This window comes from Bos indicus x Bos taurus, chromosome 1, assembly GCF_003369695.1.
Source record: "Bos indicus x Bos taurus breed Angus x Brahman F1 hybrid chromosome 1, Bos_hybrid_MaternalHap_v2.0, whole genome shotgun sequence".
Taxonomy (NCBI): domain Eukaryota; kingdom Metazoa; phylum Chordata; class Mammalia; order Artiodactyla; family Bovidae; genus Bos; species Bos indicus x Bos taurus.
Window position 1 is genome coordinate 9,766,142 of NC_040076.1, and position 19,400 is coordinate 9,785,541.

Below are 19,400 nucleotides of genomic sequence, written 5' to 3' on the forward strand. Positions count from 1 at the left end.
GCATTTGGCAGCATGGAGTCTTAACCACTGGACAACCAAGGAAGTCCCTTTGGGCATTTTTTTTTCAATCAATAGGATTATTTTTTTATAGCAAACCTATTTTATGTCAGGCACTAAATTCTGGGTTGATAGCAATAAAGAAAATGGACAAGGTCTCTTGACTCACAGAGATTACAGCAGTCTCTATTTGCCCTACAGGAAAAATACCAGTCATGACAAAATGCATTTGTCCACTCCAAATATAGGAAGTTCTGTGAAGACAAATCAGTCCAAGATGCAACCTTAGAAGTCATTAACCTTGACTCCATTATCTCAAAGATGGGAAGGATGAAGTGGAAGGGGAAGTGGCTTAGGTGAGCCTAGACAAAGGAAGAAGCATGCCTGAGGATCACACCAATTAACATAGAAGAAGTAGAAGTGATTTTCATCTATGTAGAAGGCCAACAAGACCACCAATAGGCAAAATATAGCTGTATATGCACTTTAGCTCTAGTCAGGCTCATAACTCATGTCATCTAAAGTCTTCCTTAAGACCATTTGTCTTCTAAACCTAAGAGTTCTTTTTTTTTTTAATTTATTGTTTTAATATGACCAACACTTACTGCTTTTATTTAGTTTTGCTTAATATACCTAGATTTGTTTGTCAGTTGATTGGTTAGTTGGCTAGCTTTAGCAAGGCTTAACTACTTCACAGGTGTAAACAGCTTTTTGTATCTTCCTTGGGAGTTTGGGGCTTCCCTCGTGGCTCAGTGGTAAAGAATTTGCCTGCCAATGCAGGAGATGTGAGTTTGATCCCCTGGAGAAGGAAATGACAACCTATTCCAGTGTTCTTGCCTGGGAAATCCCATGGACAGAGGAACCTGGCGGGCTACAGTCCATGGAGTCACAAAGAGTCAGACATGACTTAATGACTAAACAACAACAAGATAAATACAATTTTGAGAATTGGGTCACTGCTTTGGATCTTGAGGGGGCAGGGAGCAGAGTTGGGTTGTTGGGTAGCAGTTGGGAGTAGCTCACAGAGAGATGGTACTGGAATAAAATTAGGATCACTTCAAAGTGCAGAGCAATGGTTCCCTGAAGTTTTTTTGATCCCTAAAATGTCCCCTTATGCTTGGAGAATACTGGTCGAGCTCTACTCAGCCCTTCCTAGCCTGCCCACTCGAGGCACATCCAGAATTAAAACTTCCAAGTACAAGATTAAGTATCAAAGTTTCATTTTCACTTGAAGAAGCCCTTAGGTCTTCAGTCTGAGATGTTCTATCACCCAATTTACAGTTTCCTGGACTGGAAAATCTGGTTGTTTATGTGGTTCTGTCTATGCTTCTGACTGTTCACCATCTCTATGATACTACACTAAAATACACAGCCAATTTCATTCTTTTTATGGGCCGTGAGTATGTACAAGAAAGGTTGTGTCAGATAATTAGAAATACAAGAAGCAGTAAGCCCTTGAATCTTTATAAAGTCTCACTTACTTACTGGCTGTGCTGGGTCTTTGTAGGCTTTGCTCTGGCTGCAACGAGCGGGGGCTACTCCCTAGTTGCGGTGTGCGGGTTTCACATTGCCGTGGCTTCTCTTGTTGCTGACCACTGGGCTCTAGGGCGCATGGGCTTCAGTCGTTGAGGCGTGAGGGCTCAGTAGCTGTGGCTCTAGAGCACGGGCTCAATAGCTGTGGCCCTTGGGCTTAGTTGTTCCACGGCATGTGGCATCTTCCCAGACCAGGGATCGAACTTGTGTCTCCTGCATTGGCAGGCAGATTCTTTACCACTGAGCCACCAGGGAAGCCCAGTCCTTGGTTCTTATGAATGTTCTTTTGCTTTACCATTTTTTTTTTTTTTTTTTTGCCAGAACTGCCATGTAACATGGGGTCTTTTACTTCCTAAAGGTATTGTAATTTACAAAATACATTTAAAATCTTTTGTGCATGTTTTGGGCAGATAGGAAGCAAAAATGAGAAATATGGTTTGACCATAAGTTCCCTCTAAAATGAATTTAAGGGGGCTGTACACTTCTGAAAGTAGAAACTTTTAGTTTATTGCTATGAATATTTAATAGTCTTTACATTTTCATTGATGAGTAATTTAGTGTGTGTCTCATGTTCACTTAAGCATTCATCATACCAGATAGATATGGTGGTGATGTCCAGAGAATCCATCATATATTTATGAATATGAATCATTTTTCATCCCCAAATTAGTCCATTACAAAATAAAATTTACAAACCATTCAAATGTTTCCTATATCAATTACCAGATTTTAACCCCTTACCTACATAAAACATTCAAAGGACAACTTCAAATTTGAAAATAACCACAGTGGTTCTCAATGTAAGATTAGCATTTCCCTTGAGTCAATAATTCATGGCATTTTCCAGTTTTATCTGAAAGCTATCCTCATAACATGAGTCAAATGAAAGAACATAAATATGGACACTTACAGAAAACTGCTGTCTCTGCCATCAAAACTCTTTTTTTTTCTGAAACAATGATGCTGCTTCCTAACTCAGAGCCAAAACATGACGATTTAGAGGTTGAATGATTATATTCTAATGAAGTAATGCCATTTGATTTCTGACTTAATTTCCCATTTTATATTTCTGAGTGGGCATGAAGGAATGCACAAGCTTCTCGGTACATACAGAATAAAAATGAATCGACCTGCATATTGAAATTGCCAAAGCACTCAATGTTTTAAGAGGTAGCCAATCAAAAGCAGAATATTCTAGTTTCCTTGAAAAGAGGGAAGAGGATGAGGAATTTATAAAGCTCTAAAATGCTTTAATATGTGTGTATGTATCCTTTATGTATGTGTGTATACCTATATACATATATATATATATGTATATAGTGGCTTCCCTGGTGGCTCAGTGGTAAAGAATCCGCCTGCCAATGCAGGAGACATGGGTTCAATCCCTGTGTTGGGAAGACCCCCTGAAGAAGGGAATGACAACCCATTGCAGTATTCTTGCCTGGGAAGTCGCATGGACAGAGGAGCCTGGATGGCTACAGTCCATGGCATCACAAAAGAATCAGACTCAACTTATTGACTAAACAACAATAGTGAAATATACATACATATATATCCTATGGTTCTGTTTTCTGGAGAACAGGGACCAATGTACTACCTCACAGTGTTGTTATAAAGATGAAAGGAGAAGTTCCATATGGTGCCAGAATACTGTAGGTGTTTAATACATCTTGGTTTCTGGCCCCACTACTCCCCCACCCCTCCCCTCAAAAAAGTTTCAGGAAGTCCACACATAAGTTCGAAAGCAACTTGGCTTTGTCCTCTGGGCTTTATAGGCGAATTGGGGAAGGGGGCAGAGGGAGAGAGTCAAGAAGGATGGCCTTTCCCACAAGGGATGGAACTGCCCAGGACCCAGAAATTCAAGTCCAGTGTGTCATTAGCTGTCTCCTGGCCCAGATCCCAGTTCCAGCCCCGGACTGGGTGTCATTCCGCCGGAGGAGAATGTTCTATGCCCAGCTGGAGTCACTTTAAATGAGAGCTGTGGGCCTCATTTCTGGAAACCCTCTCACTTCAAACCCAGAACCAAACTGTGCTTCACCTGGGCTCTGGCATCTCAAAAGCAGATGGAGAAAAAGAATTCAAAAATAACTCCATCAGAAGAAGCACTATGAAATGAGGCTATGTTTTCTCTGTCGCCGAATGTGATAAAAATAATGTAATACCTTAAATACCATCACTGCTCTTTATCAGAATTTCTAAGGCAGAAGCTTAAACCAAAGTCAAGTAAGTTATAAAGTTGGTACTAGTCTCATAAGGTAAATTCATAGAGTCATATCTCTCAACAACCACACATGATTCACTTTCGTCTCTCTCTGGACTCCCAGACTAACTTCTACATTGGACTGAACTGATTTCTTCTGAGAAGATGTTGACTATTATGGTTGTTGTTCAAGTAGACAGAATCACAAACTTTCACAGTCAAGCTAAGCCAGTTCAAGACTTTAAACTCTGAGTGGTCTTCAAAATGCATTGAAAAAAACTGTTTCCAAAGATATGTGTCAAATAAAGATGTAGGGTACAGGTAAACTCGTACCCTATTAGAATGTAAATTGGACAGATCTTCCCGGAAAGCAGTCTGGCAACATACACCAAAAAGCAAAATGTACATATGGTTTGATTTTATGTTTTCACTCTGAGGAAATAATCTAAAAGAAATAATAAGATAAACACGCAAAGATGTATACATGAAAACTATAATTACAACGTTGATTATAAAGATAACATAATATCAATATAATTATGATCCAAGAAGGTTAAATACATAATGATCATTCATACGGAAATATTCCACAAATACCACAAGTGAGTCACGCAGAGCTAATTTATATCTACATTATATTGGCAGAAAAAGGAAGACTTAGAGTGTGCTGCCATGGTGCTTTTAACAAAAATACTATCTGTATATAAAGTCTAAAATATTATATACAAAAAACTAAAAATTGTCTCTGGATTGCTGGGTGAAAGGGTAGTACTATTTTTCTTTCTTTCCTTTTACTTTCAAGAGGAAAAGCCCAATGAGTTTTATAATAAAAAAAGATAGTTATTTAAAATTTTAACTATTGAAGGTGGGAGGAGAAGGGGACAACAGAGGATGAGATGGTTGGATGGCATCACCAACTCAATGGACATGAGTTTGAGTAAGCTCCGAGAGTTGGGTGATGGACAGGGAGGCCTGGCTTGCTTCAGTCCCTCAGGTCACACAGAGTCAGACATGACTGAGCCACTGAACTGAACTGAACTGATAGATAGTACAAAATTTTGCTTTCACATATTTTAAGGAAGGTTTTTAATTTTTGAAGTTTCAGAAAACTGGTCAATAATTTTTAATGTAAGGCAGAAGCAGAAGTGAATTCTTTCAGATTCAAACAAAACAATTCTTTGAAAGCCAAGGAAAACACAAGAAAATATTTAAATGCTCAGTAATCCTGCAAGTAAGAATGTAGGCTGAGATCCATGGTAATTATTGAAAAAATACGTTTGTCATTGTCTCTAAATTTGCAGAGAAGCAGAAGCAGCTTGTCAATAAATGACTCAGGTATCATGAGGGTGAATTCCAAGAACTGTCTATCATTGATTCTATTATGAGCAAGTTGACAAAGCTTTTGTTATCTTCTCAGTTGGAGCGAGTTTTACATTGGAAGTTTACGTAGCAATTTCTCTCTGGGTATCTCTCCATTGATTCTCAAAACAAGTTCATCTTAAAACAAAACTCTAGCCAGAATAAGGTTTAACACATGTTCAGTGATAAAGGGAGATCAATCATTTTTGAGGAGGGATGATGTGCATTTGTCTATCAAAACAAAAAAATAAAGGGAGTAAACTGACCTTCTGTCCAAAGACTGTGTGAAAGATGCCAGACTCCTCAGTCCTTTATTATCTTCTAGACTTTGCTTAAATTCGTATCCACTGAGTCAGTGCATGCATGCATGCCTGCTAAGTCGCTTTAGTCATGTCCAACTCTTTGCAACCCTATGGACTGTAGTCTGCCAGGCTCCATCTGTCCATGGGATTCTCCAGGCAATAATACTGGAATGAACTGCCATGCTCTTCTCCAGGAGATCTTCCTGACCCAGGGATCGAACCTGTGTCTCTTAAGTCTCCTGCAATGGCAGGCAGATTCTTTACTACAAGGGCCACCTGGGAAGACCCATTGAGTTGGTGATGCCATCTAACTGTCTCATCCTCTGCCACCCCCTTCTCCATTTGCCTTCAATCTTTTCCAGCATCATGGTCTTTTCCTATGAGTCAGCTCTCTGCATCAGGTGGCCAAAGTATTGGAGCTTTAGCCTCAGTCCTTCAAATGAATTTTCAGGGTTGTTTTCTTTTAGGATTGACTGGTTTGATCTCTTTGCAATCCAAGAGACTCTCAAGAATCTTCTCCAGCACCACGATCCAAAAGCTTCAATTCTTCTGCACCCAGCCTTCTTTATGGTCCAACTCTCACATCCATGCATGACTACTGGAAAAACCATAGCTTTGACTCTACAGACCTTTGTGGGCAAAATGATGTCTTTGTTTTTTAATATGCTGTATAGATTTGTCATAGCTTTCTTTTCAAGGAGCAAGGGTAGGGGCTTTACTGATAGCTGAGGAAAGAAGAAAAGCCAAGGCAAGGGAGAAAAAGAAAGATACATGCCTATTTAGCAACTAGTATAAAATTATTTCCATATTTCAATCATGCTGCATCCCCCTCTAATCTTTGGAAGCAGCTTGCATTGGGATTAGTTCTAGACATGATGCACTAAATCAGGGTTTCTCTACATGCACTCTCTTAAGCTAGCTGTTCTAAAAGATGGGCATTTTTGCTGCCCACTCCGAGGACATTTGGCTACTTATGGGGACATTTTTAATTGTCACAACTTGGGGAGGGAGCTACCCACATTTAGCAGGTAGAGACTAGGAACAGTGCTAACCATTCTACAGCCCCATGATAAACAATTATCTGACCTGAAATGTCAGTAGCGCCAAAGTCAGAAACACTGCCTTAAGCATTGTATACAGAAGCTATAATAAAGTTTTCTAATAATATTCCTTGAATGGGTTAATTTGATACTTCCAAAATTTGGCACTTCTCAAAATGATGAGTAAAATGATGGCCATTTCAAATTATTTTTGCTCCTGGAAATTTTCAGCCATTTCTGGAATTCTATAATTCCAGACACGACATCATCTTTTAGTGATTTTCATTCTCTAGATCTGCAGAAGGCAAATTCATGGAAAGACGTCAAAGTCTTTTAATACAGCAGGGGTCTAAATGAAAAATAAGGCATGAAACGGCAACTTTCAACATGAGCAAAAATTTGAAACTTCCTACCATGCATTTCTTCTACAAAAGCTTACAAGGTCGCACAACAATGTGAATGTACTTAATGCTATTGAATTGTACACTTAAAAATGGTGAAAGTGGTAAATAGAAATCATAGAAAACAAACATATGGTTACCAAAGGGGAAAAAGGAGGATAAATTCGGTGTTTGGGATTAACATATTCATACTACTATATATATAATAGATAACCAACAAGGACTAAGCTATACACCTGAAATGGTAACACAGCCTTGTTAATCAGCTATACTTAATTTTTTTTTTTTTCAGAAAGGGCTTTTTCTCTCACCTTCTGAGATAGCCCTCACTCTATCTGTAAAGTGTGTTTCTCTCTAAGTAAATCCAATTCTTACCTATCAAAAAAGAAAGAAAGAATAAGAACCTACATTCCTTTTCTTCTTCTTTCTCAGGAATTCTTATTCCTGGGATTTTTTGTATTACCACCCCTATTACTGGTCCACAGAAATATCTCTTCTGAATTTCTGAAACATATTTATACAAATTATTCACTAATCATCTGTGATTATACGTGTGTATGTGTGTCTCTTCAATTTTTAATTTTTTTTTTAATTTCAGAGAATTCCCTAGAAGTCCAGTGGTTAAGATTCTGTGCTTTCAATGCAGCGGGCACAAGTTTGACCCCTAGTCTAGGAACTGTGGTCTTCCCAGAAAGCTCTGTTGATAAAGAATCTGCCTGCAGTGCAGGAGACTCGGGTTCAGTCCCTGGGTCTGGAAGACCCCCTGGAGAAGGAAACGGCAACCCACTCTAGTATTCTTGCCTGGAAAATCCCATGGACTGAGGAACCTGCTGACCTACAGTCCACGGGGTCACACAATTAGCAACTAAACCACCACCATCTGGGAACTAAGATCCCACAAGATGCACAGTATGGCCAAAAAAAAAAAATACAACACAAAACAAAAAAGTTAAATTTTAAGTTGTGTATATTTTACCACACACAAACACAAACGCCTACAAGGAAAGTCTAGTAGGACAATAAGTCCATGGAATGAAAATTCTCAAGATGCGTCTCTTTCCAGAATTATGCGAATGCATTAAAATCTGAATCCATGCAGGAATCTCAGTACCACCACCTCTCCTTAAGCCTGATGGACTGTGCATACTCATGCCAAAATGGTCAGTGTGTTGGACATCTCTAGAGCCTTTTTTCCTGTCCTCTTGGCTCCACTGTTTTACTGTGATTTATTGCTCAGGAACCACTCTGTGTAGCCCCTCAGCCCCTCTCCGTAACCATGCCACCACTTGTCACTTGCTGCCCTAGGGCTTCTCTGCTGCTACTGTACTGCCTGGGACACCATTCTGCCCCAGCCATTCTGACGCACGCACGATGTGCAAGTATGAGGGCATTAACATCACCTGGGAAATCAGGTAACTTTAAGGCACATTCTACGTGACTGATTAGAAGGTCCCCAGCATACAGCCTATTTATATCTATGTTGTTGTTTAGTCACTAAGTCATGTCCAACTCTTTTGCGACCTCATGAATGGTAGCCCACCAGGCTTTTCTGTCCATGGGATTTTCCAGGCAAGAATACTGGAGTGGGTTGTCATTTCCTTCTCCAGGGGATCTTCCCTGCCCAGGGATCGAACCCATGACTCCTGCATTGGTAAGTGTATTCTTTACCACTGAGCGACCTTGTATATGCAGCATAAAGTCTCTCTGGAAGAATCCCCAAAGAACTACTGACAGGGATTTTCCTACAGCGGTTAGGACTTCCCGCCGTCACTGCTGAGGGCTTGGGTTTGATCCCTGGTCAGGCAACTAAGATCTCACAAGCCACATGGTACAACCAAAAATAAAAGAACGAGTGGCATTGCTGTTTTCAGGAAATGAAACTGGGTGGCTGAAGAAGGATGGGGTGAAGAGAGAGTTTTCAGTGAACATTCTTTTATGCCTTTTGAATTTTGAATCATGCAAACAGAGTGGCTATTTAAGAATAAAACAGAATCTAAATTTAAATAAGATCATTAATGTGAGAACATCTTATTTGATGTAAGAATAAGAAGACCTAAATATCCAGATTGATTCCAGTCCTATAGATTGGGGAAAAAAATAGATTAGTTGTGGCAAGGTTGTCACATTAAGAAATAACCTTAAAAAGTCAAGCCTGTCTTAGATTATCTGCTCATAAACGGGGCTTTTATAGAAGAAATAGCACTTTTACTTCAGAAAGCAATCATCATATTATGTTGGTCACGTTTTAGACAGTACATGTCAGAAATGTTGGGATGAAACTTCTGGTTAGAAGATACTTCTGGTGACTTCAAATTGATTATATATCAAAAGTAAAGGAAAGGTGTGTACCATACATCAGACTACTAAACTAACTGACAAAGGCATTTTACTTTTCTGTGATATTTTAGCAATAACCTTGGTCTAGAAGCACATTCAGGTGAATCCAGACAAATTCTGTGAGATCATTTCAGAGGAAGAATTCCTTGATTTTGTCAGATTTCTCAAAATGGCCTCACCTGCTTCTAGTTATATCAAACTTAGGCTACAAAACAGATTTTCATATCAAAAAATCTGGAAACCTTGTGTACCCTCACTAAGTCTATTATAAACACCTTGACTTCCTTTAGTGACGGTTTTTGCTACATTTGAAACAAGCATGAGAGATAAAAAACCTGTTTTATAGGAAGATTAATCCATGACATTTCCTACAATCAGTTCACCTAGTGAATTTAATTTTCTATTCACATAATCTGGATTTACAATGAAAACTTTCAGGAATATTTTTGTGCATAATACATAGTTATAATACCAACCAGGGTTCTTGGTCTTCCCCAAGCAAGAGACATTGACTACAGGCCAGACAAGAAATTCAGGTAAGACATTACTGGGGCTGCTGCACCGGCTTCAGAAGGGAGCAGAAACAACTAATAGAGTCCCTTCTCACTCCCCCTTGTTTAATCGCTAAGCTGTATTCAACTTTTTCTGACCCCATGGACTGCAGCACTCAAGGCTTCCCTGGCTTCCCTGTCTTCCCTGTCTCCCAGAGATTGCTCAAATTCATGTCCACTGAGTCGGTGATGCTATCTAATCATCTCATCCTCTGTCTCCCTATTCTTTTGCTGTCAATCTTTCCAGCATCAGGGTCTTTCCCAATGAGTCAGCTCTCCGTATCAGGTGGCCAAAGTATTGGAGATTCAGCTTCAGCATCAGTCCTTCCAATGAATATTCAGGGTTGATTTCCTTAAGGATGGACTGGTTGGATCTCCTTGCAGTCCAGGGGACTCTCAAGAGTCTTCTCCAGCACCACAGTTTGAAAGCACCACGTCTTCGGCACTCAGCCTTCTTTACGGTCTAACTCTCACATGGGTACCTGACTACTTCCCCTCTTGGTGTTTCTTATGTGAGGTGAGGAGAGGGGTGTATCCAGAAGATCAGGCTGGAGGGGTGGTTTAGGTGCTTGCCCACACCTTTGTGGTACTGAGTGCAGGGGTCAAGCACAGCACCCTGCTTTTGCTCCTATATTCAGTTTTTGTTCCTGGCTCTTCAGAAATGGCAGCTGGATTTTTTTTTTATTATCTTCTGGTCCAGAATCTGCCCCAACTATGCTTGTTATTTTTACTCCCATACAGCTTCTCTGTATTTTGTTGCTGTATTTTGTTGTCCAGATGCAAGCATTGCAGCACTGCAGTGAAGCGTCCCAGGTCCCAGCCTGTCTCACTTATAGTATTTTATGTTACTTTAGATAATCTTGCTAACTCCAATTCTTCCATTTTCACACATGGGAAAACTGAGGCTAGAAGATGGATTTGGCTTGCCTTCCTCCCACAGTATGACAGCACAAGAAAATACATACAGGTCCTCAATCTCTATTCTGTCTATGCAGAAACGGTGCTTCTCATTTGCACAGGGAATATCTATGAGCTGTGTTCTCCCTACTTTCTTTCTGTGCTTCATTGACTACATAGGGATTTATTCTTGATAAGATTACAAAATCAAATATGAGTTGGATCAAACTAAGGAAAATGATAAAACTAGGTATTTTTAAGCATAACAGCAAAGCAAAGGAACTACTATGCAATGTGACTACTTTAAAAATTATTCTGTTGGTTGCCATCCCAATGTTTACTCACAATAATTCATGGGAATTACTATCACATGTTAGGAGAAAGTATAATTAAGGTTGCCTGCTAGCATTGCACTACATAATAATAATCTGTTTATTCAGAAGCTCCACTTTGTCTTCCAAAGGTTGATTCAGGAGCTTCTTAATCTGACAAGATATGTTTTATTATGCTTTCCTTTGTAATGAATATTGGAATAGTTAATACAGCGACTGATTCTTTATTGAAAACAATATATTACAGAGAAAAACTTTTACTCCTTCTGAGAAAGCAATCTCCCAGTTCCAGTGTGGGCATATTAACCATCTAAATTTGATCTTCTCATGAAACTAACTTTTAATTGTCTTTAACAATACATGCTAGGTTTTATACTAGAGAAAAAAATAAGGTGACTATTTTAAGCTAAATACTTATTAAGTAGCAAAAGCAATGAACTTCACTTAGTTTATATTTAATAGGCCTTATATTTACTGAAGCCTGAAACTCTGGTTATTACTACTTATATAACAGTGAACTTGGGGCTTGATAGAGGTGACATTAACCAAATTAAATAGAGAAAACTTCTCATGAGAGATTATCTATTCATCATCAAGGGATATTTTAGAACTCCCCAGAGATTTTTAATATTAAGATTAGCTTCTGGGGTAATTCAGAAAAACTTCCCTAGAATTTTGAAGATGAACCATTCAATTTTGAAACATCAATTTCCCTTCCTGTAACTGAGGTTATTATGGAAGAAGACATTTTTAGTCCCACATATGTAGCTTCTGGACCCTGTAACAAATGTTTTCTTTCTTTACCACTCAAAACATCCACAGTTTTCCTGGGAACAGTAACTGATTTTTTTGTTTTTGTTTTTTATAAAAAAATAATATATATTTTTAAATTCCAAAGTAGTCAAGGCATTGTTTGGGCAAAGAAATCAACCAGTTCAACCCAAATTAAATCAATGATAACATGTAAACAAAAACAGAATCCTTGGTGATGGTATTTAATTATTTAACCCATCATTTAATAACTTCACTGGTTTGAGTGCCAAAATACGAATCTATATTTTCAACTTGAACCCAGATCTAACTTATTCTCAATCCAACGTTGAACAGGGCCAGATTAAATACCAAAGGGCTATTTCAAGGCTAGTCCACTAGTGTCCATTTTAAGGAGTGAAGAATCTGGACTGTTTTTTCTCCCAAACTCACCTGAAGCATTTTTAAAGTATACACACATCTTATCCATGAACGTGTTCAAAACATCCTTCTGCTTGTGCTTCTCAGCAGCAGACAATTCCCCCTGGAGCTACTCTGAACATGTTCAACACGATGGACCTGCCAATACATGGAATGAAAAATGTCAGACTGACCCTCCAGTTGGAATCGATCTGTTCTTTTCAACTTTGAAGTTTGAAGAGTTCTTTGTCATTTTCACTCACTCTGCAGGTATGGAATTCTCTCGTAACAGTTTATGGGGTCGAAGCTTTGGTGGATGTGCAGTATTCGATTTCTCTTCCTACTTGCAGGAATGCAAGGCCTGAATATGACTTACAGCCCAGGCAGTGACCAAAATGACAACATGTAGCAAAGAGTAAATTGACTGACCCCAAAGCTAAGTATCTGTCTCAGAGATTTACAGTACGACTTTAAAGAGATACCCAGGAGCCAAGAAGAACTGCTGGATTTCTTGAACTCATGGTGTTCTTCCTTTCAACCCACCTAAGAAACTAGAATTAAACCACTGCCTCATATCCTCTTCTACTACAGAAGTGGTGGCAATGGTATTCATGCCATTAGTTCTCCACATTAATAATTGTCAAAGAAACATTACACCGATACCCTTAGATTTCTATGATACATTTTATCAGAAACTTGTGAAGAAGGTTGAAGAAATCTAACTAAAAGAAGAACCGCTAGCCTACGTGTGATAAAAGCTCACTTTTTAAAATCCATTTTATTGTGATATAATTGACACACAGCACTGTGTAAGTTTAAGGTGTATAGCATGAAGATTTGACCTCCATATATTGTGAAATGATGTCCACAAGAAATGTAGTTCACATCCATCATTTCATACAGACAAAAAAAGAGGCAAAAAATGTTATTTTGATCATAATGAGAGCCCTTTGGATTTTTTCTAAAGGCCCTTGACAAGAGGAAAAGGGAAGAATCTTTAGGTGATGCAGAAAAAAATTGATGAGGCCAAGCAAAGAATTTGGGCTCAAAAAAATTGCATGCCCTTTGGGAGCTATACAAACTTGAGTTATTCAAGTCTTTCTGGCTCTCAGTTTTATCATTTACACAATGAAAAATTAAATGACATCTAATTTCCATCTCAATTTTAAAACTCAGATTCTATGATGAGATATGTCAGTAAAAAGTTACTTCCCAAAATTATTTTTAAAATTACCACATTTCAGAAAGTACTACATTAAACATTTTGCATAAGGATTTTTTTTTTCATATTTAACCCTAAGCAACACTTGAGGAGGCATTTGACCAAGACTATCAAACACATTTTTTCATAGGATGACCAGCAGTTAAAACAGGACTCTCAGTTTTGCAACTCAGAGGCCCGTGTCCCAGGAATCCCCTCGCGCACAGGTAAGCCAGATCACCCTATGTCATGATCAACCTATATTAGTCCCTCTCTTCCAACCCCTCTGCAGCTCCTTCCTCCTACAAGAATCAGTCTCTTCAATTGTCAGATTCAGTCCCAACCAGTTACTGATTCAGACCCAACCAAGAAAACCTTCTATAACGAACTGTAATTGAGAATTGTCTTGGTTCTGTTTCTCAGGCCCCATTTAATACGCCTGGAAGAGCCTTGGCCAGCTGCTTGCCTACTGAGAACTTATTCTTGTATTGGTGGGAAATCCTGCTACAGTAATCTGACCCCTCATCCACAGCCTTGACAATTTGCCATGCCCTTCTCCTACTCCCATGTGGGAGCAGTACCTGCTCCCTTGATGCAGGGATACAGTACCTGTATGCCTTGATGATGGTCTGAGTCCTTTTTTTGAAGTGATTTAACTTTCCACCTAAGAGCTTCCCTGATGGCTCAGTGGTAAAGAACCTACCTGCAGTGCAGGAGACTCGGGTTTGACCCCTGCAAGATCCCCTGGAGAAGGAAATGGAAACCTACTCCACCCATTCCAGTATCCAGTATGGATGTGAGAGTTGGACTGTAAAGAAAGCTGAGCACTGAAGAATTGATGTCTTTGAACTGTGGTGTTGGAGAAGACTACTGAGAGTCCCTTGGGCTGCAAGGAGATCCAACCAATCAATCTAAAAAGGAAATCAGTCCTGAATATTCATTGGAAGGACTGATGCTAAAGCTGAAACTCCAACACTTTGGCCACCTGATGTGAAGAACTGACTCATTGAAAAGACCCTGATGCTGGGAAAGGTTGAAGGTGGGAGGAGAAGGGGATGACAGAGGATGAGATGGTTGGATGGCATTACCAACTCAATGGACGTGAGTTTGATCAAGCACTGGGAGTTGGTGATGGACAGGGAAGCCTGGCATGCTGCAGTCCATGGGGTCTCAAAGAGTCAGACATGACTGAGGAACTGAACTGAACTGACCAGTATTCTTGCATGGAAAATCCCATAGAAAATCCTACTTTGGGGCAGTTGCTTGGCCTGTGGAGGCATCACTGCAAACTTCACGTGCCATTCTCCCTGCGTGCATGGGACCAAATCCCCCCGTTTCATAAGGTCACCAATTATATTAGATTATGGGCTGCCTTAATGACTTCATTTTAACTTATTACCTCTGTAAAGACCTTGTCTTCAAATAAGGTCACATTCTGAAAGACTACTAGGGTTAAAATTTCAACATATCTTTTTAGGGGGCACAATTTAATCCACAGCACATGGCTTGTACATTTGTCACAAGTCATAGAACTGTGCACTCAAAATGTGTGCCGTATACTATAAAGTCAATTGTAGAAAAGCTTGACATCGATGAAAATTTTTGTTGTTGTCATTGAGAGTTATGTTTTATTCAGTGGGAATTTGTAGGGCCTCAAACCCGGGAGGCAGCATTTCATGTAACCCTGAGAGACTGCTTCAAGGAGGCGAAGGGAACAGGAGTTTTGCAACAAAAGGCAGAGAGTCTGAACATCAAAAGATTATTGTTAATTAAAGAAGATCAGATATGTCAGGCTAAGAAATTTAGCACTTTTCTATACATGGGAAGATGCAGAAGTCTGGGCTCACTGAAATCATTCCTTTGATAAGCACCTCAGCTATCTGAAGTCAGTATCCTGTGTTTTCACATTGTGAGCATCCTCAGGGGAAATCTGACATGTAAAATGCATATTAGAGAAGAGAAATCACCCTCTGTCTCTGAATACAATAGTGCAGTATAAGGTGAACCTTGATTTTGTCCTGCATTTTCCCCAACTATATTAAACCCAGCATATTAAACTCAGCAAATAGATAACTCTTGTCACATTCTTCCTCATACAAGAACTTAACCAGCTCCTACTGAATGTTGCTTATACCTTACATAATTCAAGTGAGTTCTTAATGAAGAACTGACTTTTTAAATACAAGGATATGAATACAGAGTGGCAAAAATGTAGGATTCCAAGTGATTTTAAAACTTGTTACTTTGGTCTCATCAGTGGAGTTCAGTGTTGAAGAGTATATTATTTCAATGGGAGGAAATCTCACACTAATAAATTGATATCAACTTTATAAACCAAAGACTTATAAAGTGAAAAACTATCATAAAGGTCAAAAAGAATACCCTCTTTTTTGGAGACATGGAGAGGTTTGTGCTGTGCCCAAGATCACACAGCTAGAGACTAGAAACCACATTTCCTGAAACTCAACTCAGAAGCTTTCCAAGCTCCGGCTCTGTCTACGCTCAGTTCTTGCTATTTACCGTGTGAAATGCAAAACAGAGAAAGAAGAGTCTAACACAGCTACCACAGGAAAGGGAGGACAAAATTTCATGTCCAAGAAAGTAAAGCTCTAATTGCTTTGTTCATGGAAAATAGATGGGGAAACAGTGGCTGACTTTATTTTGGGGGGCTCCAAAATCACTGCAGACGGTGATTGCAGCCATGAAATTAAAAGGGGCTTCCTCCTTGGAAGGAAAGTTATGACCAACCTAGACAGCATATTAAAAAGGAGACACTACTTTGTCAACAAAGGTCTGTCTAGTCAAGGCTGTGGTTTTTCCAGTTGTCATGTATGGATGTGAGAGTTGGACTATAAAGAAAGCTGAGTGCTAAAGAATTGATGCTTTTGAACTGTGGTGTTGGAGAAGACTGTTGAGAGTCCCTTGGACTGCAAGGAGATCCAACCAGTCCATCCTAAAGGAGATCAGTCATTGAAAGGACTGATGCTGAAGCTGAAGTTCCAATATTTTGGCCACCTGATGTGAAGAGCTGACTCATTTGAAAAGACCCTGATGTTGGGAAAGACTGAAGGCAGGAGGAGAAGGGACGACAGAGAATGAGATGGTTGGATGGAATCATTGACTCAAAGGACATGAGTTTGGGTAAACTCCAGGAGTAAACAGGGAGGCCTGGAGTGCTGTGGTTCATGGGGTCACAAAGAGTCGACACGACTGAGCAACTGAACTGAACTAAATTGCTTTGTATGTTAAAAATGCAAGAATAAAAAAAAACAAAATTCACTCCAAAATTCAATAAATTGTCTTATTATGTTTTTATTGTGGATATGCAGTTTTTCCCAAAATTTCTGTCATGAGGAGTTGATGTGTAAAGGTTTGGAAAACACAGATAATTCTGTCTTAAATGGTTCTACATCTACAATTTAAGTATATTTGTAAGAGTTCATACATGTACATGCATGTATGCCCAGTTGTGTGGAACTCTTTGTGACCCCATGGACTGTAGTCTGCCAGGCTTCTCTGTCCACAAAATTTTCCAGGCAAGAATACTGGAGTGGTTGCCATTTCCTCCTCCAGGGAATCTTCCTGACCCAGGGATTGAACCCCTGTCTCCTGTGAGTCTTCTGCATTTCAGACAGATTCTTTACTGGACTGGTTAATTAAAATACACTCATTTTTCTTAGACTGATAGAAAGTTTTTTGCTTTAAACCTAGTGAAGACATAGAGAAAGAATGTCATAATCATTTACTACTTAAAGCAAAGTGAAATTATTTTGCTTCATTAAATAATATTTTTAACCAAAGAGGCATAGTTACTGCAAAATAAATTATCTGAAGATCTAGTAATTTGAGATGTGATCTGTATGTAATTCATATATCACACACACACAGATATATTTGTATTCATTCTTTCATTTCTTAATTCATTTATTCAACAAAAATTTGTTGAGCACTTATTATGGGCCTGTCTCTCTACCACTTGGTTTAAAACATAAAAATACAAAATGTTCTTTCTGTTTCCTTATCAGAAATTGTTACTTAGACAGTAACAACTGTTAGAACAAGATAACTCCAGGCCATCTGTCAAATGTCTACCATTATCAAAAGTCTTCCTGGAGGGAGTTGCTACTTTGGCTTACCTTACCAGCAGTAATTTAATTTTTCCAGGTTTCAAAGTGTTCTAAATGCCTCAGACACAGCAGAGGAATAAAATAAGATCCCTGACTCTGGTAAGTTTACATGCCATTGGAAGAAACAAAAATAAATAAATATATAACATAACATCAAGTAGTACAGAGTTCAAGAAGAACAATGAGTGTAGTAGAAAGACAGGGAGAATGTGGTGTGCTGGGGTGGTGGGTGGGGGGCGATTTGTGGGAGGGTACTGCTATTCAAATAAGACGGTCCAGAAAGTCCTTTCTGAATAGATGACATTTGTACAGAGACCTGAATAAAATAAAAGCAAGGCTGTGTATATCTTGGGAGAAAGCTGTTTAGTCAAAGGAAACAGCAAAGGCAAAAATGTGATAGAAACATATTTAGTATATTAAAGCAAGGAGATGAGTTACAGCAAGGAGACCAGTGTGGCCAGCTTTCATGGAAAGGGGGAACGTGAGAGAAAATGACTAAGAAATGTAGACCTTTGTCTTTGCATTTTAGAGTCACTGTTATGTGAGTGTTCTGGAGTGTTCTGGAGGGTTCTGGAATAAGAAAGGGCACAATCTGATTGGCTTGCTTTGTTTTCTGTATGCAAATTAGGCTCTAGGCGAACAAGAGTAGGAGATGAGTTGTAAGGCTTTTTGGTGGCTGTCCAGGTGAAAGCTTGGACAAGGTTGATAATGATGAAGCATGGCTGAATTTTTGACATATTTTGGAAGTAGAGCCAAAGGATTTACTAGAGTGTTCTGGGTATAAGGAAAAGAAATGTGACAGTTGGTGTTGAGTAACCGAGTAAATGGTGGTATCTGTCACTGAAATGGGCAAAACTGGAAAGAGGAAGACATCAGGGTCCAGCCTCAAGGGCATTGGTAAGTTTGAGATGTCCACTAGACATCTAAATGGAGATGTCAAATAGATCCACACTTGAGTCTGGAGTTCAGGGAGAACTCACAGCTAGAAATAAAGATTCAGGAACCACCATCCTATTGACAATTTTTAAAACCACAGGATTGCATGAGAGCAACTAAGAAAGGAGTGTCAATTGGAAACAGGAGGGCCAAAGACTGAATCCTCAACATTTTATGGACCTGAAAGAGGAGGAGTCTGACAAGGAATGGCCAAAGGAGAATCAGGAAACCTGGAGAATGTGGGATTCAGGAAAACAGCAGAAGAAAATGTATCAAGATGGAAAAAATGATCAACTGAGTCAAAAGAGGTGAGAGAACAAGGTAAGGACTAAACGCTGATCACATGGAGATGAAGATGGGGCTAAGACCTTGACAACTCAGCCGGTATTAGTGATCTCCATGAATACTAGCAGTGACTCCTGAATGAAGTAAGTGGGAGAGGGAATGGAAGGTAATGGCAATGTAGCCAACACATAGTAGAAATATTTGCCAAGAGTTGCTCAGGGGGGCGCCAGTAGTAAAGAACTGTCTGCCAATATAAGAGACATAAGAGATGTGGGTTCGACCCCTGGTCAGGAAGATCTCCTGGAGGAGGGGATGGCAAACCACTTCAGTACTCTTGCCTGGAGAATCTCATGGAGAGAGGAGCCTGGCGAGCTACTGTCCATTGCGTTGCAAAGAGTTGGACATGACTGAAGCAACTATGCATGCATGTACGTGCAATAAACCAGGGGTCCCCAACCTCCACAATCTAATGCCTGATGATCTGAGGTTGAGCTGATGTAATTAGTAATAGAAATAGAGTGCATAATAAATGTAATGCTCTTGAATCATCCCCAAACCATACCCAGGCCCATGGAAAAATTATCTTCCATGAAACCGGCCCTGGTGCCAAAAATGTTGGGTACCACTGCAAGAACAGAGATCGGTGGTAGGAACTAGAGGAGAAACCCTTTCATACAGTCAGATTTTCTAGTTATAACTGTAAAATAGTTTCTGCCCTATAAACAATTTCAT

At 39.4% G+C, this 19,400-nt stretch overlaps 1 long non-coding RNA gene across 1 annotated transcript; it reads left to right on the forward strand.

Moving 5' to 3' along the window:
• Nucleotides 1–11,778: 11,778 nt before the first annotated feature.
• Nucleotides 11,779–18,883, forward strand: LOC113898505. Its single transcript, XR_003512671.1, has 4 exons — nt 11,779–12,389; nt 13,472–13,547; nt 17,485–17,546; nt 18,484–18,883. It is a non-coding gene; the product is annotated as an uncharacterized LOC113898505 (long non-coding RNA).
• Nucleotides 18,884–19,400: the final 517 nt, after the last annotated feature.